At 42.3% G+C, this 27,389-nt stretch overlaps 1 protein-coding gene across 17 annotated transcripts in view; it reads left to right on the top strand.

Moving 5' to 3' along the window:
* The window catches only part of EPB41L3 (erythrocyte membrane protein band 4.1 like 3), a 235,808-nt gene that overhangs the window by 88,895 nt on the left and 119,524 nt on the right, over positions 1-27,389 (top strand). The window contains exon 1 of one of the 17 annotated variants that reach the window (XM_032421354.1): positions 3,877-4,241. The exons of 15 other annotated variants lie outside the window; for them this stretch is intronic. The gene's annotated coding sequence lies outside the window, so the exon portion shown is untranslated. Of the gene's footprint in view, positions 1-3,876; positions 4,242-6,013; positions 7,404-27,389 lie in introns of those variants that run through there. One more of the 17 variants, XM_032421355.1, reaches the window with a different exon arrangement.

Raw genomic sequence — 27,389 nt, 5'->3', positions numbered from 1 at the left:
CCTTAATTTTTTTGTTAAAATTATTCTATTTAAAAGGGCTGAGATTTCTAAAATATACTTGAAATGGAAAAAAATTTTAAAAAACCCAATAAGTGTATATTTTAATACAGTGGAATTTATACAATATGTATTGGCCCCACCTTTATGACCTGTATTTTTATACGAGTATAACCTAAAGAGAGAGAGGAGGCAAATAGGAAATTCTGATGAATAGGAATGATTTTTTAAAATGATGTGTAGGCATGTCTAAACTTGTTCCCTCTCATGTGTACATATTTTTGTACATTTTATGCTGCGTTTATAATTATGGGTGGTTTTTTACTTCATTTTGCATCTGTGCTCTGCATGTATACAGACCCCTGAAATGATGTATACAAACCCTGAATGAAGAGAGCATCTGGAAGCGTTAATGAGCTATAAACTTGACAGTATTCTCAAGCCCTAGAAACTCTTAAACATATTTTTATTTCATAAGAATAAGCTTGCTACTTTTGAATTAAGCATTCATCCCCATATTTCTCTTATTTATGGTCCCCATAAGGCCATGGCGAAAGACTTTGTGTCCTGATTTCAAGGACTTAATATGCAATGGAGGTGCCTGACGTGATCCTGAACATACAAGACATCTCAACTAGTTACTCCAAGTGTTGTTAACATCCTACTAAGGCATCTTAGGCTGAAAAACAGTCAACTTAAAGTACTGGAGAATATGGACATTTTTAAAAAGACCACAATGCTTTATGTGACAGTAGTCTGAGGTTGTCAAAGAGGGCAAATGAGTGTTGCATGCCTATTAGGGTAGCCACCTTTGTAGGGTTTGGTTAGGCTTTCAAGATATTCTTCTAATGCTGACGCTGAAAGGCAAAGTTCCGATGTAGTCACTGGCCAGATTCTGCACCATTTCTTTCTGGAGTCTTGTCGATGAGGCTGACAATATGACACAATCTGCAAATTCTGCCTCTGCCTTGGCTATCAGGTGGGAATTACGTTGCTGTGCAGGCAGGAGAGTACCAGTATCAATGAGTCAGCACGCTGTTGGCACCTGGGGCTTGGTGGAGCTTTGGGGGACATCCTGTCTCTGTGGTTCGGGATGAAGTTCCACACATGCATTATCTTACCAGAAGTTAGCTATGCTCCCTTTCTCTGTACCATGGCTAGAATTCTAGATGGCTTGTTGGCCTTCAGTAATATATTTTGTATACAACAGAATAATTTCAGAAAGCCCATAAATAAGAATAATGTTGTAAGGTAAGCCTTAGTACGGTGGTTGAGACCAGAAAGGGCATCGTGAGACCTAGGCTGGAGTCATGGAATCCTTCCCCACATATCATGGATTATTTCAGTATTTGCCATGTAGATACAGTAAACCAGAAATCTGATGAACTGGGTTCAATCTGCACTGGCTCTAGGACTGTGTGAAAAGCATTCCCTCGACCCAAGGACTACTTTTCTATAACTTACTGAAAAAGCACCAGAAGGGGTTTCATACTGGTAAGAATAAAGAATTCTCTGCGGCTCTAGGAGGCTTCATTTTTGTTAGTGAGAGGAATGCAGGGAGGAATTAGTCTTTATGAAAGAAAGCAAATCCAACTGTAATGGGATCATCACCTTGCCTTCTACTTAATTTTGTTACTTTCCTTCTCTTTTCCATGTAGAAAAGCTCATAATTAAATTTCCTGATAAGAGTTAAAAAGGTTTTTCATTATTGCTTTTACTCAGCAGGTAGAGATGTGATAATGTCATTTTATTTTATAGACCCCTAGTACTTTTGAAGCATAAGAATTTCGGAATTAATCTCTTATTTTATACAAGAGGAAACTCAACTCTCAAATATAGTGACAACTTAGTTCATTAGCCAACATCCATTCATTTAGCGAAAATGTTCAGTGCTTGGCTTGCAATGTACTCAGTGAGGCACTGTGGGGAGACAGAGATGACGACAAGAGGCTCCTGCATGATATTAATAAGGTAGAAGGAAAAGGATTTATTACAGAGATGCGAGCAAGTTACTGGTAGAGCTCTGTGCTGCTCACAAGTTTTTATTTGGCATTTCTTTTCTCCATATCTGTGCCAGGAAAGTCAAAAAAGAAGAGCTGAAAGCCTTGGTCAAGCCCAAAGATTTTCATAGTATTACTTCCCAGATTTACTATTAAACTATGAAGCAGTATAGTTTTTACTCCAAATTTTGAATTCATGAAATATTTAGATAATTAGCGAGGTACTTCTAACTTGTAAAAAATAGTATTTAGTATTCTAACATTTTCTCCCAAGAAAATAGACATCTGTACATTTTTGCTGATTTTCTCCATCACCAGAAAGATTAAGATTCATGAATCAGGGAGAAAACAGTTTGCTTTCAATTAAAAAAAAGTAGCAAAAATATGGCAATAAAATGAATGAAAATATGAAGCCATCTGTGTCTGAAATGATAATGCCAGCTTAGTGTTTGTTGTAAACAATACAGTTTGTTCAAGTCCACTTTTTTTTTTTTTAAAGATTTTATTTATTTATTTGACAGAGACACAGTGAGACAGGGAACACAAGCAGGGGGAGTAGGAGAGGGAGAAGCAGGCTTCCCGAGGAGCAGGGAGCCCGATGCGAGGCTCGATCCCAGGACCCTGGGATCATAACCTGAGCCGAAGGCAGACGCTTAACGACTGAGCCACCCAGGCGCCCCGTTCAAGTCCACTTTTAAAGGAGAGTATTTAAGTGTACACACAAACAAGGAAAAAAACCCTTTCTTCATTCACAGATCTTGTATGACACACACACAGCCATATAGGTACAAATGTGAGATGTGTATATATGTCTGTAATATTCCTGTGGCCTGATAGAAAATTAATATAGGTAATCCCCAAATCTATCTTCCAGTATTTGAACTATCACCATTATCTGTCGCTTGACAGTTCAGGTCCTTGTTACCTGTGGTACTTGGAACAATGCCACAATCCCTGTCTATATCAGCTCCTTGTATTTGCCCCTCCATTCTCCAAGTCACCACATTATTTTTCCTTTAACAAAACTTCAACCACGTTTTCTTGCTTAAAATGTCCCAAAGGTGCACATCTTCTACTGAATACAGGTTCACAAACTCCATAGCAACATAGTAACCATGATTTTCCAATTTTCTCTTCCATGCAACCAGAAAAATGCCCCCTCCCCTTTTCTATTGCCTTTGCCGTGTCCTAAAAACCCAGGCCAACTCTCCCCAATTCCAGAGGCTTCACTGACAGACCCAGCCTACTAATTTCTGCCTCCTATTCTGCACCACATCTTTGGCACCCAATAGTAAATGCACTATTTTTGTGAATCCATCCTGCCACCTTGAGTGGCTGAGCTCCTGAAAGGGTGACCAGGACTATTTAAAGAGGGCCTTAAACATTTTAATATATATGAGTTGGTTACTTGATTAGAGCTTATTGTGAGATGACCTGGAATAATTTCTTTCACCTGTAAATCAGAGCGTGAGCACCGCCCCCCCCCCCCCCCCCCATTTCAGCTGAAAGCCTGATCAATGACTTACTCCCTGATAGACTGGGAAGCTTGGGAGACCACCTGTAACTTTGGATCTTCATGGTGGAGAGGAAGGAGAAAATGGGAAGGAGGGGGCTGCCGAAAGACAGGAAACCTCTTCCTTCAACCTTTAATTCAGGTGTTCCCTACTAACTTGATATTTCTTGAACACCCACCCGGCGCAAGACGCCGCCAATTTATTTTTTTCTTTAAAAAAGAAAAAAAAAAAAAAAAAACCAGTGCAGCCCCTGAGCCAGTAAATTACTCACCTGATGGCCAGGAACACCCTCCCCCCTCCCCCTTACAGGGGGTGTCTGGGAGGCATAAGGAATGGGACAGAAAGCCTGGGCTGTAATCTAAAGTGGAAATCCAAAGTCTAATGCTATTGGCAACGGTCTCGAGGCGTTGTCCCTGAGCTAGACCCTGCGCCAGGATGGAGAAGCCTGTTACAACCTAACTGTCCTGGAGTGCTGCGGTGGCCCCCTCCCCCGCAGCTGGGAGGCGACGGCAGGACAGGGTTGGCTTTCTCTGCGCCGGCTCTGGGCGTGAGCCCCCGCCGCAGCTCCGCGGAGCCTCCGAGCCGCCTGCAAAGGGGGGCGGGGAGCGGCGGCGATCAGCCCGCGTCTGCGGCTTCCTCCCCACGCCCGAGCCTCCTGCGCACAGCCGGGAGGACGCCAGCCCGAGCCTCGTCCCCACGCCGCGGCGCGCGGGCTGCCTGCCCAGCCGAGGTAACTTTTCTGGCAGCCGGAGCGGAGGGGGGCGGGGATCCGAGGGGGTCTCGGGTTTGCGAGGCGCGGAGGACTAGCGGGAGGCCGGGGGCGAGGCGCGCGCGGTGCGCGGCTGACGCGTGGCTCCGGCGCCGCACGGCCGCCCGAACCGCGGGAGCCCAGCACCCGGCCGGGCCCTGGGACCCGCCCGCCCTCCGGCCGGGACCCTCGCGGGGCCGGGCCAAGCCGGTGCGCTGCGCCCCCCGCCGGGGACGTGCCTGCTCCGCCCGCCCGCAGCGCTGCAGCATCGGCTGGGCGGGCGCGCGGAGCCAGAGCATCGGCCTCGGGCCTGGGGGCCTTCCCCGGAGCCCTGGCAGGGAGGGGCGGCGCAGCCCCCGCGTCCCTTCAGTGCCAGTTTGCCCAAATCCCCCGTTTGGGGCGCCATGTTTTAAGTTACCCCTGGGCCGGGGGCGAGGGCGAGGCGGGCTGCGCAGGGAGGGGCGGGGGACCGGGGGCGACACTGCGGCGCCGCCCGGGGCGGGTTGCCGGCGGGCGGGAGGGGCCCTGCGCCCAGCGCGACGCGGCTGCGGGGTCGTCCCGGGTGCCTGGCGGGCGGGCGCGGCGCGGGGCCGGTAAGGTGCGCTCGCCACAAAGCATCCCGGCTCGGCAGCTGGCCAGCCGCTTTTACGTAACTTGTCTCCTTCCCCGAACTGGGGCGGCGTCCCCCCGGACGGCGGCGGGAGCTGCAGCCCGGCCGCTGAGGGAGGAGGAGGGAGCGTCCTAGAGAGGTTGCTCCTGGCCCGGCACCTGCGGCGTCCCTCGCCCCAGCCTGCGCTCCCTTGGCCCCCCGCACAAAAGCCGGAGCGCGGGGAGGCGGAGGGGCCGGGGAGCGGCACTGCTCACCTGGCGCCCGCGGGGCTGCGAGCTGCCTCGGGAGGTGTCTGCGAGGGCGGCTTTGCGGCGCGTGGGGGTGGGAAGGCCGGGCCATCGGACCGCTGGAGTTGTGGTCTCGGCCAATTCCAGGCGGGTGTTTCCCCGCTCCTGCCGCGGGGGCTGGCTTTCTCGGCTTTTCCCTCTCATCTTGCCCTACTTCTTCCCCTCCCCCTTTTCCCTCTCCCCTCCAACCCCCGCCAAGTTCATGGCTTCTGCAATGCGGTGGGTGTGGTTACCTAGTAAATTGTAACTGGTCCCTTGCAGTGGGAGCAGTCTTTCCTTTTGGGGTTTTATATTTACGGATCCAAAGTTTCCTAGGGTTTTCTCCTCCAGTTGCAGCCCAGGGTTAAAGCTGGAAAGAGATTGTTGGAGAACTAACAGAATGATAAAGAAAACATGTGGTATTAATTACGTGTGGAGGCTGGGCTGGGAAATCCCGAGAGGGCCAGGCAGTCCTGCTAATGCAGTGCTTCCATTACGTGTTTAAGTTGGTGTTTCAGTGTTTTTACATTAGTCTTGCAGTCCTGCAGAACTGCTTTTGCAGATATCCTGCCTGACCTTTTTGGGGGCCCATTTTAGGCTCTCAGAGGCAGCCAGGTGTCCTGGAGTTTCCCTTGGAAGCGTGAACATTCCTAGTAGAAGAGTCATCACACTAAGTGCTAAAAACATTCTTTTGGGGGTCCTAGTCTGATGTTTAAAGCCTCAAGAAATCCAAAATTATAAAATTCCACTTCTATCTGGGAGCCCTGGATCCAGCACCAATTACTGCAAATTAAGCAAAAAAAGCCCCATTAAGAAAGGGGAGCATCTCAAGCTTGAGTAAACTGGGGAATGGGGAGGCGATTTATACCTTGGCTCTAACAGGGTTTTTTAAAAATGCATCTTAATTTTGGTTTCAAACTTTTAAAACCTAAGTTGGAATAATAAAATTGTGAGAGGAAATAAAGTGAGATTGAGAAACAGTAACTTTAATTTGTTAATTTCACAAGGCATTGATGAAAAAAATCTCTGAATACTGTTCTATTTGCATTATAATTTTTTGGTGGTTTAGAAAAGCAAAATATATCAGAGGCACAAGGTACTGCATAAAGTTCAGCTAGCTAATCCACTTCAGACAAATACTTTTTTGCAAAAAGAACATGTTTTGTGAATGATTTATCAGTAATAAAAAGAGTAGCCACATTATTTAATTTGTGAACCCCTTTTAGGTGAAGGATTGAGAAGATACAGGTCAAAAGTCAGTGTCTCTGCAAAGTATTTACATTTAATTTTCAAGTCATTTCTTCTGCATGAATGTGATTTTAGGTTAGAGGCAGTTTTTGCCAGTTCTTGTACAGGGTTTGGACTTTGGCCAACTTTGAATTGTGTTGAAATAGGAGACCAGGGAATTTTTTTTTTTTTACTTGATCAGAAACTATTTTATGTATACATTGGTTTTTTTAGAACTGTTTGGTCAAATGCATTAAGGGGCTGCCCAGATGCAAGACAAGGCAACCCTTCATGTACTGAGAGATGTAATATTATCATCAGTTCGTGAATCTTTTCTGGATTTACTCTATGTTGGATTAAATATGGCAGGAACTTTTTGTCCAGGGTATGGTCTTACATGTTGTAATATACATATTCATCTTTTAAGTTAGTGCTTTAAAATAAGTCTTAAAATTCACAAATTAGAATTCATGTCCTCCTTGGTGAAGTAGAACTTCATTCAGGAGTAAGCCGAAAACTATACGTTTGAGAGAGAGAATTTGTGAGAATTTGGCTATAATGAAGAGAGAGATTACTTATTTACTTGACTGTCCTGGACATCTTTGGTTCCCATAGTGTCTTCCAAGTATCCAGACACCTGTCCTGAATGTCAGCTTTATTATGGGATATAGACTTACTATTGAAAACCATGAATCAAATTCATCTTTAGCACCACTTCATTTAGAGAGATCTTTAGTGGTGCAATTGCTGCATCTATTTCTTTCAAAAGGCTTGCTAGCGCTAATTTGTTGGGAATTCGTCAGGCACTCTTGGAGGGTTCTGCTGTCATTTGATTTGCCTTGGCAGCAAAGAATTGTGTGCTCAGAAGCAAGGACTGGAGCAGTGAAGTCATTGCCCTGCCTGGTGTTGTGACATCACTATGGCTCAAAGGAAACAAGGGTGGGGCAGGCAAAACCAGACGGTCTGAAGCATCTTGCTGGCTTTAACTTTGCCTGATAAATGAACGGGACTCTCCTTTCGCAAGTTGAACTGCACCATAAGGTATTGTTTGGAGGATGGGAAGGTAGATGTGAATTCAAGGCTGCGTAGGAAAGTGTGTTTCATAGATCAAGGAAAAAGAGGGTTTTTTTTTGTGTGTGTGTGAAATAGTAGAAATCATTGAATTTCCCTTTTACTGGGTAAAACACTATACGTAATCTTTAAAAAGGGCCATTTAAAAAATTACCCAGAGAGCAAGAATAATGAGTCTATATTTTTGTTTATGCACAGAGCCAGTATTTTTTTTTTTTTTTTACTATTCTTTGTACTAAAATAGCATTCTTGCTAAATTTTTGGTTTAGATTATTAGTATTGTCTTTTAAAAGTATGTGTTGTCTATAAAGATAGTGTGTTTTCTGGGTAGGCAGTGTTCTTTCCGATTTATTTTTGAGTGATGTGATGGCAATTGGCAATGATGGAAAAAGCTAGAGATCTCACAAGTTTACAAGATATCTGCAGTGATTTGGGGTAATTGATTTCCATTTAAATTGTTCACAAATTATTTTATAATTTAACATTTTAATCCTAACTTAGATTTCTAGTGCACAGATGATCACAGGCATGTTTCACCCAAATTAGTATTGAATAAATTACAAAAGGAAGTCTGAAATTCTGAAACTGTAAAGTACATTTCACGTTTTGATTTCTGCATGTAATGTGACATGAGCATGAAGAAATGAAGACTCCTGGAATAGCTGCAGATCTTCATTGTCTTTTCTATACCTCCTTGGTCAAGATGACTATCATTTTTTTCATGTGAGTGTATTATGCATGTAGAGGCTCTGGGCAGTTCTTCACTGTGTAGCGATTCCAGAACAATTTCCAAAGCAAGGGGGGAAAATGGGAAGAATGACACAAGTAAAGAAGTTGAAATTGCAGATCACTTGGTGGAAATGTCTTCGGAATTGCATTTTTAGACCTTGCGGTGATTGGTTAAATTGCACACTTTAGAATTGTAAGCTTCTATTAGCACCAAACCTCTAATTCTTTTGTAATTTGCAGTGCAGAGAAAAAGCTGACAACTTAATTTTTAGATTGCTGACATTTTGATACATTGTTCTTACAGCTCTTCCTTACAAACTTAAAAAAGAAAAAAAAAAAACCAGAAAGGTCTGTACTGGACCTAGGAAAAAATGCAATATTTAACTGCTTCGTGTGTTTATTTTTCTCTCCAGTTTTACTGAGTGAGTGAGTGCATGATGTGAGTAGGAACTTATTTTTCTTGGAGTTTCATCCCCAAACCAAGTACAGGTCTAAACACTTATAGCATTGAGTAAATATTTATGGACTTGAATGAAAAATGAGGCCATTTGTGACTTATGCTTCACTACAAGAAATATTTGAAAAGGCTTCAAAGGCACTGCTACTCTATTTAAAAATGAGAATTACTGGACCCATGTCTGCAGTCATTATTTTTAATGGCATGATCCTCTTCATAACAAGCTTGCTATTCTGCCCATAGCTTGAATGAGGTAGGTTCTGGAGGTTTTGCCATATCAGAGAAGAAAATACTGCAGGTACCTAGAGAAACAAGAATGGTTTCTTTAAGGGAAGATCTGCAGGCGGCCTGCTTCCTTTCCTGCCGGCTCTAATTGGTGTCATGGAGGACATCAGTAGAGAGGGAATTCTCAGAAGATGAGGAGAGGGATTGGACTGGTGTGTGACAGAAGCTGAAAATGGATGAGGGCTGGGTGATGATATTGATCCTGACGTTGGACTAAAAAGAGAAAAACTATTTTCTATTGTAGATCTCTCCTCTTTGGTCATTTTTGTACATAGTGCTTACATTATCAAACAGTGAGTTTCTCTGTGTCTTTGTGCAAATCCCAATGTCATCATTTCTACAACAAACATATTTTTGCATTTTAACATGTCTGAGTTAGAGATATGACTTACCGTTGCTCTCAGCCATGTGGCAGAGAAAGCAGGCAACTGATTCCACTGATTGGAGCATGCATCCAAAATTGGAGATTGGATGTCAGGTGATTGGAAGATAATCGTGGAGTAGTAACGGGCACTGGTAAGAAATGGTGCCTCACCGATAAAGATGCATAGGGGATGGCATTGTGGGAAAGCATGGACAGTGATAACTGAGTTGGCCTGCAATTCAAAGGAGGCAGAGTCTGACCTCGGCCAAATTATTTTGTTTCTGTGTATTTATTTATGCATAGAATACCTAAATAAATCTAAGAGTTCTTTAACTAGAAAAGAAAAATTCTGATGTATGAGTCATAGCTTGATTGGCAGAGTGCTGTGTCTCTTACAATGAATGGTGTCATGAATTTTATGGAATATGGTTTGTCACTTGGATGTGCAAATTTTTTTTATAAAGAATACTTTATAATCAGTGCTTATTTATATGGCCCATTCTGTGTATTTGTAATTATTTTTTTAAGATTTAAAAAAAATTATTTAAAGAGAGAAAGTGCACACAGGCGGCGAGAGGGGCAGAAGGAGAGGGAAAGAGAGAATCTCAAGCAGACTCCTGCTGAGTGAGGGGCTTGATCTCACTACCCCAAGATCATGACCTGAGCGAAACCAAGAGTCAGACACTTAACCAGCTGTGCCAGCCAGGTGCCCCAGTAATTATGTTTCTTATGTGCATTACTTGATAGGACACATCTATTGAATGGTCTTTGTATTCTATTTTGGTCCTTGGAAGATGGTTGGACTTTGATTGAGATTAGTCCTGGTACTTCAGAGGTCAACAGGCCTAAATTTAGCTGGAATGTAGCTTTTACACTAGGGAGCAGTAGGAGACGAGTCGAAGGAGGAAGTGTGGGGCCTGCTTGTGGAAGGTTTTGGGATATGAGACGAAAGGATATTTTGGACTTTACTAGATAGTAGGGAGCCAATGAAGGTAATTGAATAGGAAAGAAGAGTGTTTATCTGGTGATGAATGTAGGATGTATTGGAAGAATAGGAGTCTGGGGATAGATGATCTTTTGTTAATGGCCTAATCCAGAATTTTCAGAAATTGATTGTAATGATTTCTCCTCTCTTTGATTGGTATTTTGGCAACTCCATATATTTTTTGTGGTCACATGCAGTTGGAGATTAGTTGTTGTTCTGGGGCTGTTTAGAGTGGAAGATTAGATAATATGGAAGATGGGAAGATTTTCATGCTGCTTATTTATCCTTCCAATTAAAACATCTTTGTTATTTTAGATATTAAAAAATATTGCATGCTTACTTTAAAATATGTTCTAGGGGCGCCTGGTGGCTCAGTGGGTTAAGCGTCCAACTCTTGATTTCAGCTCAGGTCATGATCTCGGCATCATGAGATTGAACCCGGTGTTGGGCTCCCCACTGGGCATGGAGCCTGCTTAAGATTCTCTCTCTTCCTCTCCTTCCCCACCCCCCTAAAAAATAATATATAAAAAATAATAATAAAATGAAGTAAAATATATTCTAAAATACTGAAAAACAAAAAGCTCTAGAGACAGCTGCTGTTAATATTTTTGGCAAACATCCTTCCAAAGCTATCTCTTGGAATGTCTAATATGCCGCAGTGGGTCCTGGAATCAGACAGACTTGGGTTGGGCTCCCAGTCTTGCTATTTAATCGTTCTGTGACCTGAGCTTTCAACTTCCTTGACTCTGTTTGCTAATTTCTAAAATGGCCATAAGGCTTACATCTCAAGGATATGAGGATTAAGTGATACAATACATGCAAAGCACTGAACACAGTATCCGATGATGTTTCCTAAGTGCCTAGTAAATAGCAGTAGCTTTATTTTGTGTATGTAGGGACTCACATAGGTACATAATATTTTACAAGAACAGATTTCTAGCTTAAACATTATATGTAACCATTTTCTTTTTTATGTAACAGTATGTCCTGGGAAGCTTTCTCATGTATACAAATTTATATCTACATCATTATTTTTAATGGGAAATAAATATTTTCTTTGGGTCCCATGCAATACTGGTGAAGGATCATTACCTTAACGATGGTGATTATTTGAAATCTTGTCATCCAGCCCCTCCTCCTCCTGCTACTTTCTGCTTGTACTTTTCGTCATTGTCTTGTAGCACACACATCAGGGGGCTGTGGTGAAACAGGACATTAAGCAAAATTAAAATATCTAATGGCAGTTGCGTGCATCTCAGTGTAATGTGTGTGTACTTAGTCTTAATAAACTAAAACAACCAGGCTTTCACCATATATTTTTTGATTTCTTAATTCATACTGTGACCAGAGTGCATTCACAGACAGAGGACCTCCCCTGGCACAGCCTAACCTTGAGGTCCCAGGTACCCACTGTCTCCCCTCGTGCATCGCGGCATCCCCAGCAGGTAGCAGACACCACAGCCTATAACTGAACTAGACTCTGAATTCAGAGTTGAGACACTTCAGAGTCTGGGATAGTTTAGGAGGTGTGGAGGCATGGGGCTTCCAGAGAAAGGGGGAAAAAAGAAAGCTGCCCTGGGTCTTGTTCTGATTTCTGAACCTTGCCTTTGTCTTCAGCAGTAGAGGGTTAGCGAATGTCGAACTCTGTTCACAGATCTCATGCAGATTCTCCAGGGATATGGGCCACTCTGTTATGTTAAAGACAAGCCCATGGTTTTGACTGTTAGTTTTACTTGAAATCCATGTTGTTTGCCTACATTCATGTGGCTGAGGAAAATAGCTGTATGATCCCAAGATGGCACTAACTGGCATGGTGGACCTAGGCTACTGCTAGGTTGCCATGATGGAGCTGAGCCCAAGGGTGGGCCTGGGAGTTGTTTGCTTCTGTGTAATTTGTATCTACAGTTACTCACATCATGGAGCTACAGTGTTTGGTAATTTCATTTGAGAGAATTCTTGATTTTTGTCTGCTTTATGCCATTATTTTGTGCTATAGGTGGCAACTTTTATTAACTTGAGCTTAAGAGGAATGCTGTTAGTGGACAAAGTATGGGGTTGGAAAAGGTATAGAAGTTGACCAGTTTGCTCAAGACATTTGGAAAGTTCTTCCACTTAAATCCTGAAATCTAGATAGCAGTAATTCATGGGGGAGGAGCTATGTTGTAGAATAGAGAAAATACAGTGAGTTAGAGTAGATATGGGTTGAAACATCTGCTCCCCTTCAGCTAGGTAACTTGGGGCAGCTTGCTCCATTTCTCTGGGCCAGGTCCTCCAGCTGTGAAATGGCAATGATGGTGCCAACGGGAAGGTTGAAATGAGACCTATATATCCGAAGACCTCTAGAGCCATGTGTAATGAGAGTAGGCACACAGTAAATGTTTTCCCAATTAAGCTACTCTGTTGTTTGCCTACTTTGCTTGTTCCTAGAGACCTGTTAGGAATTGTGAGGTTGCAAAGAAAAATCCCCAAGGGGAGTATGGAATTTTGGGACATTCTACCACAAACTCCATAATCCAAAAGATGACCCTCAATGAGGATATAGAATTTTGTCAAATTTGAAACTCCAAATGATGGTAATAGAGGTTTGCAAGGAATTAGCCACAGTGGTTTTCACATTTTCTTGTGTAACAGAATTTCCTGGGGAATTTGTTAAAAAGCAATTTCTAGGGACCCATCCATAGTTCTCACTTAATAGGTCTGGAGCTGGGTCCAGACATCTGTATGTCAACAGGTGCTTTCAGCGGATTCTGATACTGTGGTCCCTGGGCCACATTTTGAGATAGCTATCTTAAGGAATCTTGTCTCGACAACTTTCTAGTTCACTGGTTACTGTCTGGTAAATATGTAATCTGGAAAGATACTACCCTGTCAATAAATAGTACTAATGTTTGAGAGAATGCTCAGCATAAAGAGCCCTGCCTGGTTTCACTATGGCTGGTCCATCAGTTAATCCCTTTTGTGGCCCTTCTAGGAAATTAAGTAAAATTTAAAAGATTAAGGAAGTAGGATTAAAGGTTAGTTTTCTTATCTGTTAAATAGGGATGATGGTAATTATGTAGCATAATGGTCAGGAGTATTAATTAGTAAGCGAGAGGGGAGCCTGGCTGACTCGGTTGAGGTCTGACTCTTGGTTTTGGCTCAGATTGTGGTCACGGGGTCATGGGATTGGGCCCTGTGTTGCTTGGGGATTCTCTGTCTCCCTTTGCCCCCCCACCCCCACGCTGTAAGTAAGTAAGTAAATAAATAAATAAATAAAATCTTTTTAAAAATAAGTAAGTAAATAAATAAAATCTTTTTTAAAAATTGGTGAAAATACGTGGCGTGGTATGCCTTCAGTTGGGGTTAGTTTTCTCTACAATAATACAAAAATGGAGTATAATCCGTGAGGAGGAAATGCCTCTATGGGTAAAGGTGATTCTGCTGATCAAAATCATACTGAGCTATTTGGGTTTTACAAATATTCTTAAGTTGTTAGGAAGTTCTTACATAGATGAAAATGAGTAAAACCTTTGTTTTCTTTGCAGATGTTAGTATTCTTGGTGATATTATATAAATGGTAAATGGCCAGATTACATTACGATGGATGCTAATTAGCTTTATTTTCTCTGTTCTCCATCCGAAAAGGATACACTTCTCACTTCTCTATGTAGAGAGGCAACAAAACAAAAGTCACTTGTGTTTAATCTTTGAATTACATCAGTTCCTTAGTCTCTACAGATGAGTTCCAGGGGGAGCTTCCAGACCTCGGAGCTGTAGCCGTGGGGCAGCCTCGCAGGCCTGAAGCGGCTTTCCTGACCGCAGGGCTCTTGGTACGGGGAGACTGCGAGCGAGATGAGTGACTTAACCATCCTCAGACACTGGCTTTTCTCCTCACTGCAGTGTCTCTAGGTGTCACCAGACTTGCATCTTGGAACCACCTGTACGAGTGCCTTGACATTCAGACAATATATGTAAAGGGTAAAGGATGCAGTATACAAATATTAGTAAATTTTCATAATCTCTTTTTCTACTTAATTTCCAGCAAAGTGTGCCTTTGAAACATTTATTGGTTTTATCTGTTTACCATCATACCAGTTATTTCTACATGTTCTTATTTAAGAGTTGGATTTCAACCTGGTGCTCTCCTTGCCTGCAGCTTCTCCTGGCTAGAATTCTAAACGACCTAGTGTACTGAGGAGCCGCCCGAACACGTGTCTACACACTGCCTGTGGCTGGCTTCCACTCTCTCTGTCTCAGTGAATGTTTTACTCTCCCCCATGATGAATCCAGGTCTTCTCCACCCAGGCCAGCTTCTGTCCCAGCTATCCCTTCTCCAAACAACTCTGGTTCAGGTGTCTGTCAGACTAAAGAAAGAAGTGAAATAAACCCAACCCCGTCTTTTGACTCCGCTTCCTCCTCAAGCTTGGTGCCCGTGTTTCTTCTCGGCTGCTTGGCCCTGAGCCAGGCTTCTTTGATATTATGATTTGTCCAAGCAGGATGCTCATTTGGCAACAGTGATGGTTCATTTTAAAAGATTCACTAAAGGATACCAAAATACACATTTAGACCATAAAGACCAATGACATGTACTAAAGCTTGGCACTTTGAGCCTTTGTAAGGTTTGGTTCCTTTGTTCATTCCTTTACTCATTTATTTGTTTATTCCACAAATACTTCTGGAAGGCTCCTCGTGAACCTGGTACCTTGCTTGGTGCTAGGATGACAGCAGTGAACAGGACAAAGCAGACCTCTCTGCTTTTCTGTTCGCCCTGTAGTTTAAGCAGGGGGATAGGCAATAAGCAAATAAATGTGATTTCAGAGGGGGATGAATGCTCTGAAGCAGGACCAGATGACAGTGACCACGGGTGTAGAGGGCTACTTTAGATACTGCCATTTGGGGACTTCTGACATTTTACTAAGTCCTTCTTGATTGTACCCCTCCTCTTCAGGTGTGATACTAATTCTCCATTGTACGTGGTCCGGGGTAGGGACCACATCTGTAATCATTGTGTGTGTGTGGGCCTGGTACAGTGCCTCAAGTGATCCCCTGTCACCACTGAATAAAGAGCTTTTACTCTTGCCCCCCCTTTCCTGTGCCTTACCTTTCTTGTGATATTATTTTGACTTTGAATACACCTCCTCTTTTTTCTCGTGTAGGTTTAATTTCTCCTGCTGTCCTGCTCAGATGTGGACTGTGAAACTAATGACACTTGTTACTTATGTTTGAATTCGTAATTTTATAATCCTTTTTCTTAAATAATGCCCCCCAAATTGTAAAAGCTTTGGTGCTTACAAAACCTACATCTGCCCCCAAGCCTACTTCACTTTTAGCTGCCCCCTTTCCGAGGTCTGACTGCAACTCTAGTTCACCAGAATCCAGAACCTTGACTGTGTCCCAACTCATTCATGTTCTTCTGAAGGATCCCGCAGGTGTACACGACAGACAAGACCAAAGACTCGTGTTTATTTGCAAGTTGGCTAAAAGAAGTCACCGAGCCTCTCTGAGGGAGAGATCTAAATTTGCAGAGCAACCCCATTCTTCTTCTGTAGAATTATCGTGACGACCAATTGTGTAATTGATGGGAAAGCACTTGTCGAGCTGTAAAGATGCGCACGATAATAATCGGGGGTCTTTGTAGGGATAAGACGGCATGCGTGGGGGAAGGAGCATGTCTGACTTCTTTCATGCTCTACTCTCACAGTTCTGTGCCTCGGTTTGTTCTCCTCACAAGGGAGTATGTCTTGAGTACTTACTAAGTGCCAGCACTAATGCAGGTACCAACAGTGGAGTGGCGAACAAAATGACCAGCAGTGCCCGCTCTCCTGGGCCTCCTTGTCACCCAGGGCACAGAGATCAGTGTCTGCTTGGCAGTGACAGTCCGCCAGGACTAGTGCAGCGATAGGGGCATTGGGGCCGTGAATGAGACGCAGGAAGCTCTCCTACCCAGGCTTGGGTTGTGTGGTCCTGGAAGGAGAGGGCGAGATGTCAGACCTAAGACCTGAGCAGTGACCTAGCATCAGCGCGTGACAGACACAGGGGAGGGCCTGACTGGGTCAAGGCTACAGGGCGTGTTTGCAGCGACTGGCCAGTGTGTACAAAGACTGAGAGGAACGAGGGAGTTAAGTTACTTCAAGGAGCTGAAGGAAACTGCATCTGGCTAAGAAGCAAGATGGGATCCGGGCACAGTGGGGAGATGATGAGATGAGCCTTGGAGGCCGCTGGGCCAGAGCTCAGGGCCCCAGGAACATGTTGCCTCGAGGAGATGCAGAGGCAATGAGGAGTATTGCCCTGTTGGAACATGTGGTCAAATGTGATTTTCAGAAAAGTTACTTTGGCTCTTGTATTAATCTAGGGAATTTCCTTTGTAAGAGACAGTATATCAATTGTTAAAATGACTGTTTTTGAGTCATTTGTTTGAATGAATGAATCTGTAAACTTATTAATAAGTCTTGATTCCACAGCCGTGTAGATTTATAACTTCAGGAAATATTTAACCTTAAAAATTTCACTTCCTTTTTCTGTAAACTAAAAATAATCACATTTCACAATAAATTAGGCCTTCCAGCAACCTTGTGTATAAGTCCTTTGCACATAGTAAGTACTCACCAGTAGCAATATTACTGTCGAGGCAGGAATTCAGGGTAGTTTGAAGTAAGGACGTGGTGGTAGAGACGGAGGGAAATGAATCATTGGGAAAATGTTTAGGAGGTGGAATTGTGAGGTTTGGGGATGTGTCTGGGTTTGGGAGGTAGGGGAGAGGGGAGTGGCCCCACTTACTGCCCCTGAGCTTACATCCAGCAGAGGAGGCCTGGGTTGATGGTGGGGTTGGTGACGGGGACACAGACATCAGGAGTTCGGCCCAAGGGTCCTGTGGGACATCCAAGGAGAGATGTCCAGGAGGCTTTACACAGGAATCAGCCAGCCAGAGAGGTCCAGCTTCAGGGTTGAGACACAAGTCATTAAAATACAAAGGGCATTAAAGCTGGGGAAGATGAAGTCCTAGAGAGAGGACTTTGGGGAAATGTGTTTCAGGAAGGAGCAGTACCTGCCCCCGCCGCCCGCCCCAGTCCCCAGGGGATACTGTTCCTGAGACAACTTTGCATTTAGCTGCTTCCAGGTTGACCAGCTCTCAGTAAGGAGCTCAGAGAGGTGCTCATTTCCCCACATGCCCACTGGTCCTGCCGCTTCCCTGCTCTCCTTTCTCTCCCAGGCCCAGGGCATCCTGAGGGTGGTGCAAACTGCAGTGTGTTAAGGAGGAGAGGAAAGTAAGGGAATAGAACATGTATACACGTGCATGGCTGGGATACCTGGATGCTCATAGGAAGACTGGAAGTATGGGCAGTGAGGTATGAAGTGCAGTATGAATTTTTATCCACAGTGTTTTATTTTTTTAAAGAAGTATATAGAGAAGCAAAGGTGACATTGCCAAAAATACTCACCTCCTATGTAGAGAAGGGGCTGTATTTAAAATTGTGACATGCAGCTTCGTCTAAAGCACTAAGCATAGACTTACTGTATTTTCCTTTATGCAGCCCTTTTCTGTAGACCGTAAAAGGTTCTGATGTGTACTTACAGAGTGTTAGAAACATGATGACAGCTTTTTCATTCCCTTAATTTGCTCCCTTTCTCCTTGTGATAACAAATGATTCTACCAGGGATAAAATATTCTTAATCATAGCTGAACAGAAATACTGGTGCTGTCTTGTCTGTCACTCAAAGGTAAATGTCAGGATGACCCACAGATGGTGAAGAAAGCGGAGGTTGCTGAGATAGGTTTGAGGATTCCTTTCTAGGAATGGTGCAGAATATTTCCGATACACAAGAAGTTGAGTAATAGTGTAATGACCACCGGTATACCCAACATCCAGCTGAAGAAATAAAACATGAGTCAAACGTGGAGTCTCTCCCCAAGCTTTCCTCCACAACGGTGCCTCCCTCCCTCGGCAGCTGCTCTTCTGGATTTGTGTTTCTCATCATGGTAACAGTTCTTTATTCTTTTCCATGTAACTATTTATCATATCACTAAATTATTTGTGGTCTTGTTTTCGTTGTTTCAAAACCATTACATGGTGTGGCATATATATCCTTCTGCAGCTTGCTTCGTTCATGATGTTTGTGTTTATGTATATTGACATCCGCAGGATTCCATGGTGTATTTCTAATTAGGGAAGACCGGATGCTTTAGCCAAGGTTCGTAGCTTCCTTACTCATCCTTGAACAGGGTCATGCTTCCACCTTAGAGATGTGGTCCTTGCTGTCCCCTCAGCCTAGAACTCCAGTCTCCTCCAGCATATTTACACAGCTTGCTCCTTGTACATAAGCCCCCACCACCTCCCACCCCATTCAACACTACCTGTCCCCCTTCCCTGCTTACATTTCTTCGTATTAAATGTACTTTACTTATTTATGTTTATTGCCATCTGCTCCACGCAGAGAATATCAGCTTTGCTTTTTTGCCATAGACCCCAGCTCTTAGAACTGTGCTAATAAGCACATGATAGTACCCAAGAAATATTTAAATGAAGGAGTTATTTAAAATAGAATGGGAGACAATCCCATGAATTTGTGAAGGAAAAATCTTAAGTCAATCTTTAACATCTAGTAGATCTGGTTGCGTTAAAAGTGATTTAACTTTAAGTTGTAAATATAACCTTAAAAAGTGAGACTCCTGCTGAGAAAGCTTGCGTGCACAGCCTGGGGATCTTCTTGGGATATACAAGAATTGGTACATGTGCCAAGTCAAGACATACGTCACTGAGCGGTGTCATGCTTCCAGAGTGACAGCTGGGTTCCAGTCATTTTCAATTAACAATTGGGATTCTTGATGCTTGTTAGAATGTAGTAATTTACCCCTCTCCAAGAATTAACACTTCCACGTTGTCAGTATCTTCCCAGACATACCATCTGGCCTACCCCCCTTTTTTCCCCTTCCAGTTTTAGCACAGTCTAAGGTAAACAGGGTTTTTATTCTTACCAATGAATATTCTATTGTCTTGTAATTTAGAAAATAATTTTTACATCTCTCATTTTTCTTCTGGGAAACTCAAGGAGTAGTTGGTTTTTAATTCTGAGCTCTCCAGTGAAATATCAAGTAGATAAGTGAGGTTTTGATTAGGCATGCATTCTAATTAAAGAAAACTGATAATTTTTCATTTGGAATACAGTAAGGAAATTATTGGGAGGTGTAAAGATAGATATTTTTGTTTTCATATGTGAAATCATCTTTAACTTAGTTTTAAAGAATATCTTATCCAGAAGAAAGTTTTCATTACTGCCTTATGTCTGTTTCTTTATAGGAAATTACATTTTTCTCTAAATCTAAGTATCATGTCTAGACTTCAGGAGGGTAGAAATACAGAATTTCTCCCTATTTAAATAGCTCCAGGTACTCAGTGTCGGTGAAGTTGAATAGTCTCTCTTCATTCTTAAATTTGTTTTCAATTACAGTTGAACTTTGAACAACACTGCACAGGTCCACTTAATGCGGATTTTTTCTGATAAATACAGTAGAATACTGTAAATGTATTTTCTCTTGCTTCTGATTTTCTTTACGTTTTCTTTTCTCTGGCTTTATTATAAGAATGCAGTATATAGTACGTAGTACAAAATATGTGTTAAATGACTGCTTACATTGTTGGAAAGGCCTTCAGTCAACAGTAGGCTATTTGCAGTTAAGTTTGGGGGGAGTCAAAAGTTTTACACAGATATTCGACTATAGGGAGTGGTTGGTGTCCATGACCCCTATGTTGTTAAAGTATAAACTGTATATTTCCTTTTTTTCTTGGTGCCAACAGTGACTTATTCCTGCATGAGGCTCTAAGATCAGTGTGAGCTGGACATGTTGGGTTGATAAAGGGGAGTTGACTGATAAAGAAGATACCAGATTAGATGTTCTGTAATAACTGAAGATGTGGGAGACCCACACCCTCCATGATCATTCCTCATGAAGTACTTCAGTTGATGGCCCACAGGAATAGGTTTGCTGAAGACCTGCTGGTGCTCCACATCCTAGGATCCGTCTGTAGTTGGCCTCACAGATTCTAGATGTCTGATAACAACAATGACTCAGCTTGAAGCTATTATTCTTTACCACAAGCAGTCGGGATTCCATCTCAGGCCCAGATCATCAAATTTGATGTTTTGTAGCTCTCTTTAAAGAGACTGTGATGATAAAGATAATTGTTTTTATGGCTTTCTGGTGAAATGGAATTGCCTGATGGAACAGTCTTGTTTCTTGGTGTTGTTTTATACTGAAAAGAGGATGAAGTTGAAAACATGTTAGTCGAAATACCAGCTTCATTATGATCCTCATAAGCATTAAATATGCATTGGCTGTTTCTTTGGTAGAAAGTATCTTTTTGGAAGAGGTACTAGGGACACTGCAATGATTTTAATGCATCTGCCTGATAAAGAGAAGTTGATTGAGTGGTAAAGAAGATGTCAATTTAGGTACTCTCTAATAATGGCAGATTTAGAAGGCCTGTGTGCTCTAAGAGTTCTCCTCATGCCTTTAAGTTCTAAGAAGATAGATGCGAATCTTCATGTTTTGTATTATATACATAATATCTATATAACAGTCATGCATACATATTGTGATTATACTATATACCTATCATTTATATGGGTTATAATTATTGTGGGAGTTTTGGATCAGATTTGTGACAGGCAGTTAGTTGTCCATATATATGATACAGTCTGCATGTTTAATCCCAGCTCAGGCACTTTTAACAGTGCAGTCATTGGCAAGTTCTTTAGTTCCTTCACCACGGTTTCTTCACCTGCAAAGTGTGGATGGCAATACTGGCCTTGGGTTTATGTGACATTTGTGCACATGCTAAGTGCATATCCGAAATGGGAATTGTAGTAAAGCTGACCTCATCGTGTTGCTATACAGGTTATTAATATTACTAATACTTCATAGAGTTGGATTCAAAATGCCAGTCCATGGAATAGTGCTGATACACGTGAAAGCTTTCCTAGGCCATGCAATTGCTCTTGGACAAACTCCTTCTTGCTGTGGTTGTCTGGGCCTCTTATGCTGACCCCTCAGGCCCCTGGGCTGTCCAGCCCTGCTCTTCCTTGGGCCCAATGAGCAACAAATGTTGAAAGGGCACAGAAGAAGGGGAACTTCCTGTTACTTGCATATTATTTTGAATGGAATCAAATGAGTGTGGCCTATCTGTGCTAAAACTGGGTTTTCTGCAATGCATGATTAAAAGTGAACAATTGAAATAAGCTAGACAAGTGATCTCACAGTGTTAACATTCTTGTGTGCATCTTTCAGTCTGACCAGCACCTGCTCCCTATTGCTTTGGAGAATTGCTCCTGACTCCTTTCTTGTGATTATTTGGGGCTGCCAATACAGGCTGCCTGCTCCCTGGGTACAGTGGCAGGCTAGGTACCCAGGCCTTGTCAGTCACGCTTCTCCATGCCACCTGTGGGATCCAGGCCAGCTCAGCAGATCCTCCCCGGGACTCGTCCATAGATAGAGTGAAGGGACCTTAACTTTCTGAGTGGTTGAGATAGAAGAATGTGGCCTCCTTGCTTGGCCCATAGAGCGTGATGTCAGAAGGAGAGATGAGTTTGTTTTAGCAATGTAAAATCCCTGATCTGCCCTGTTTCCTGAAAATGACCAATGGAAATATTCTGTTTATATTTGTTAATTACGGATAGTAGGAAAGCAGCTGTTGGCAGGATAATATAGTAGTTAAGAGCCCAGCAAATTACTGTCTATATGACCAGGGGAAAGTTAAATAAACTTTCCGTGCTTCAGTTTCTTCAATTGGGAATAGTAATAGTACCTGCTTTATAGGTTTGTTGTAAGAATTAAGTAGATTTAATATTTTTAGGGATATATGTGTATATACATATATCCATATAAATCATATTTAAAATGTGTATTTAAATATCTATTTGTAGGATATTATAAATATATATGCATATTTTTAAATCTTTTTTTAAACAAAGGTTTTTAAAACCAAAAAAACCTAGTAAGGATGTGATCTTGGACACCCTTTCTCAAAGAAGTCAAGCTTATAACTAACAGGTATTAAAATTTTTTTAAATTGAATATATTTTGAAAATTTAAATGGAGAAGAATCACATTTTATTTTGCAAAAAGATTGTCCCTAATCCTTTAGGTATGAATTTATGTATAAATTTATTTTATTTTATTTTTTAAGAGATTTTATGTATTTATTTTACAGAGAGAGAGAGAACAAACAAGGAGAGCAGCAGAGGGAGAGGGAGAAGCAGGCTCCCTGCTGAGCAGGGAGCCCAATGTGGGACTCGATCCCAGGACCCTGGGATCATGACCTGAGCCAAAGGCAGATGCTTAACTGACTGACCCACTCAGGCATCCCATAAATTTATTTCTATCAGTTTGATAGTGTCGATCTGTTTCTGATTTAGAGTGTTGGCTTATTGTTTCAATTGATAAAAAACCTGATTTAAATAGTTGGAGGAAAGAAAAAAAGAATTATCAGGAGGAAGCTGTGGTGGTCTAGAATGAGAGGAAGTCGTGGGGGAAAACAGAAAAACTTGGAGTGATCCACTTTGAATACTTCTATTCAGAAACCATTGTGGATAACGTTTGGTTCAGTAGCCAAATCTAACACCGTTTCATGTTCAGTAATGTCAGTTTACCAGTTTGTGAAATCTAAAACTATGGAAACCACTGCTTTTACCGTAATTTTGGCCCTTGTATAATGTACACAGCATATATGTCTGTCCTCACGGAAGTTTCAATGGGAATTACTCCTTTCGTATATCCCCATTCACTTGACATATGATGTTTTTGATACTGGGTCCTTGATATTTCTTCTCTTTCAATCTTGAAATACAGTCAGTATAATATGACTTAGGGTACATTGTATGGTACATTGTAGTGAAATGGAAAACATGTTTGTTACTTCGTATCTGTTGCTTTGCTTTGTTATGTATTGTTGTTTACCATTTGGCTCCTATTAGGATGACTTTTAGGAACACTGTTAGTTGTTCATTGTTTCAGCTCCTTGAATGTAGACATGGGTCAATAACCAAGGGAAGAGAGATGTATTCTAAAGGCTTTAAACTCTAATGACATTTTATGGTGAACAGGCTGATGAATTGCACTTGTGTGTTTCTGAAGTAGAGCACAAAACAATGAAACATACAGTCTCTAAAAGATAGTCTATAGCGCGTGCCTTGCATGGCAAATACCTTCTCTTATCCAGATCACCATTTATGTCTACAGAAATACATTGGTTATATTATTATTATACTGTAACTGTAAATATATGTTTGGCATTAAAAGGAGTAAATGTTTCTGTTCTACAAAGATAATGCTTTTACTTGTGGTAAACAAACTCCTGATATGCATTGTCTGATAATGTTTAATTGCATTCTTGCTACAAGTTAAATTTTTAATTGTTAATATTATATAATAGGATTAAGGCTTTTAATGGCTAATGTTGAGTCTGTCCGTATTTCAACATCTTATGATTAAGTTAATCCAATAATGTTTTGAGTGCCAGCTAAATTAGTTATTTATATTCATTCACTTATTGACCAAATTTTTATTGAGAACCTATTATATGCCAGACACTTACTACATAGCAGTGAGTGGAAACCAGAAAATTTCTGCCCACATGGAGCTTATGCTCTGGTCTGATCTTCTGCTATTTCTAAGCCTGCAACATCTTTGTTAGGTAGGTATTATGCCCAGTCCTTAAGTTCTTAGTGCAAGTGTGAGCTTTATACTCTTTGAACCTGGGAGGGTGGGGAGGGTTGTATGGGTGATGTTACCTGGAGGAGAAATAAAACAAAAGTTAATTAGTGTTGCATTTTCTAATTTTGTTCCTCTAAATATAATGTACGTCAATAAGAGTATTATGCTGTGTAACATAGTGGAGAGAAACTAAAGTGTTATATCTGTTTTACGATTAATCAGATTTCACATGCTAGTTTTTAGATATTTTTTTAAAGTAGGATTTTAACCATGGAAACATTGCATTTAAATTCTTGGAAAATATTTTAAGTGGAGGACAAATTTATAATTTATCTTTAATTTCTTATTTGATTGGCAGCGACCTTAGCAACAAAATAATACTCATGCAGAAGATAGATTATTATGGCCTTTTCTAACCAGAACATTTTAACTGGCCTTTTCTAACCAGAACATTTTAACTCGTGGGGAGGTGCTTAACCACTCTGACCTGGCTCCCTTCCCTTCTAATATGAGGCAGTTTAATTGTCTCTCCTAGATTAATACTTTATGACTCAGAAACATGTCCAACTTACACAACTCAGAAATAAATCTACTGACCTAGTTTATTTGGCCTTGATTATTTTCTCCATGATTTGAGGCATATTTCTTTTGGGGGCACATCTGGTTTGACACCTTTGAAATGCTGTCAATTACTGTGTATTGCTATTAGTCACTGTGTCATGGAGCCCAGCAATGAAGGCAGAGATGCAGCCATGTATCATAGACAAGATCTTTGACTTGCCTCACAGGACAGAACAATCTCACTGCTGAGCAGCATTTGCTACTTTGATCCACACAGATGTTTTGGGTTTTGGTTGTCCTGACCAGCATTTGTATAGTGCTATAGATAAGGATTTATGTCATTCTAGTGATTTCCATGAAAACGGACCAGTGTAAAGTTGTGGAATAGCCGACTCCTGGAGGATAAGTTACCATAATTACTCAGATAAGTGTACCTCAAAGGCAGGGAGAGGGAAGGTAAAGCCTTTCTATGGAAAAACAAAGCCTGTCTGTGTGTTGGAGGGACCTTGCAGTTGAAAGTAAGATGATCCTACTGTCACCTCTGATAGAGGTTCTACAGTAGCTCAGTGAGGGACACTGCAGAGGTGTCCTTAGCATTGCTCTGCAGAGCCCCCTTCGCGATTCCAGTGCTGGGGGCCACTTTTGGGAAGGGCGTTCACCAGTTCCATAGGAACCAACCTTTGCTCCTAAAACCTACGTGGCACTTGATTTGTTGAGGTACAGCAATTCTTGGGTACAGGCGATAGCTAAGTGACTATTTCCCTGAGAATTTTTGAAAAGGAGAAAAACGAGAACCAAGATGGACACATCAGAAGTAACTGGGATGTAGGATGGGTGGAAAAATGAAAGAGTTTCATCATAATCGATCTCCCCTCCCTTTACTGGCAGTGGTGCTGAGCTGTTGTACCATCTCCGACTGTCCTCGCTCGTTTCTGCATCTGTCCACGCTGACAGGTAGGGCCGTGCGCAGCTCTGTGCCGCGTGGACGGCCTTTGCTGGGAACGGGATGTGTGCTTTCTGTGAAAAACAACTGTTGAGGATTTGTTGTTGTTTCAGTCATGTTTTCCTCTCCTCAAAGCTTAGTGTGAGTCGTTTTCCCTGCAATTTTTCTCTCTTATCAACCCTATAATTTTATTGTAATAATTCACTGTGGGATGTCACTTGACACACATCTGAGCCGACGTCTTTGCTGAGCAAACAGATTGCTGGCTAATTTGCCAAATAAACGGGTTCAGACGCTTTTTCGTGAGCTTCTGCTTATTCTTTTTAACTTCTGAGATCCTCGTACCAAAAGATAAAGCTCAAATCTTTCCCTTTTAATCCTTTTCATCTTCAAATATGAGTCCACGTAGACGGATGTTTGTTGCTGTCCTGAGTCCTTAGAGAAAGCACGGGAAGCCCTACATGTCCAGCCTGTTGAGTAAGTGTTTACATCCCTACGGTGGCAACTGGTCCGTGTTAAATATAAGGAGATCATTTTAGCCTTCTAATAAGGGAACTGTTAAGAAATAGAATTCAAAATATGCTGCTCATTCATTAGCTCATTCAACAAATATTTACTGAGTGCCTGCCGCTGAGTGCCAGGCATTATTCTGGGAACTAAAGATTGAGCAGTGAACAAGCCAGTAAAAATCCTTGCTGAGGTTATACTCTAGAAGTGAGAAACCGAAAAGAAACAATAAACTAATATAGAATCTGGTCAGGGCCCGCTAAGTGTTATGGAGCAAAGAAAGCAGGGAAGAGGAATGGGAAGGGCAGGTGGAAATTGTTGAGAGCGCAGTGAAGGCCAGCTTGAGGGAGGGAGCTGCGTTTGAGCAGAGCCCTGAAGGGGGCGCAAGGGAGGCCGTGGGTGTCGGCAGGAAGAGCACTGCAGCCTAGAGTGTGAGGTGGAGATGGGCCTGGCAGCTTTAGTTGCCACAAGGGTGCAAATGTGGCTGGAGTGGAGGGAGGGAGAGTAATAAGAGGGGAGGTCAGAGAAGACATGGGAACATGCATGGCACAGAGCAGTCCCCTGACCTGACCTTATATTTCAGGAGATGAACTATAGCAGATGTGTAAAGAAGAGACTGGGGGGGAGGAGGAGGGAAGGCCCGAGAGAACTGTTAGGCGCTCAGTACCGTGATCCGGGTGGGGGCTGATCCTGACAGTGTCTGGAACCGCAAGGCTGGGTAAGCTCTTCAAGACTGCGTGTAGGGAGAGGAGAGCAGAGCTCTAAGGCCTGAGCGCTGTCGTACATCCGTGTCTGCAGACCCAAGAGCAGTCGGTGAGGCAGGGGGAGCCCCGGGGTCGGGAATCCTAAAGGGGAAAGCATTTGAAGGGGGAGGTGGTGGTGCCTGTGCCCCGTGCTGCCGATGGAAAAGGCAGGGTGTGAAACCACGTGTATAAGACGCTTCCCTTTTGTTTAAAACAGGGTGTTTGTATACATAGGTGTGCTTCACTAGGCCCAGAACATTTCGGGGGAGGGGAGGGAATGCTCAAAAACCTTGACCATGTGTCCTCTGTAGAGGCGCAATGGGGCTCCAGTAAGGTGAGAGGGAGGCTTTTGCAGTTTAGAAATCATAGTTAATTTTTAAGTGTGTAGAAGCTGTTTCCAATATAAGGACATTTCAGTTGAGAGCAACCACTTCCTGCCCCTTTTTCCTTTCCTTGGCATTCTTGAGTATTTCCGTCAGAAGATTTTGTGTAATAATCAACTCTTGTTTATGTCTGCTAATAGAAATATGTAGTAAATATATGTATGTTGACTCCTGCCTTAAAAAAAAAAATCAAAGTTGTGTCACTAATTGTTTTGCTTAGGCTTATCTTAAAATGAGTTTATATTCCTCAAATGTGTACTAACACCCAGGACGATAATCTAGCCACGTGCAGTGAAACAGAAATGCTGGAAG

This window comes from Phoca vitulina, unplaced genomic scaffold (assembly GCF_004348235.1).
Source record: "Phoca vitulina isolate PV1807 unplaced genomic scaffold, GSC_HSeal_1.0 scaffold24, whole genome shotgun sequence".
Taxonomy (NCBI): domain Eukaryota; kingdom Metazoa; phylum Chordata; class Mammalia; order Carnivora; family Phocidae; genus Phoca; species Phoca vitulina.
The sequence above is the reverse complement of the archived record's forward strand: the minus strand, read 5'-3'. Positions and strand labels throughout refer to the sequence as shown.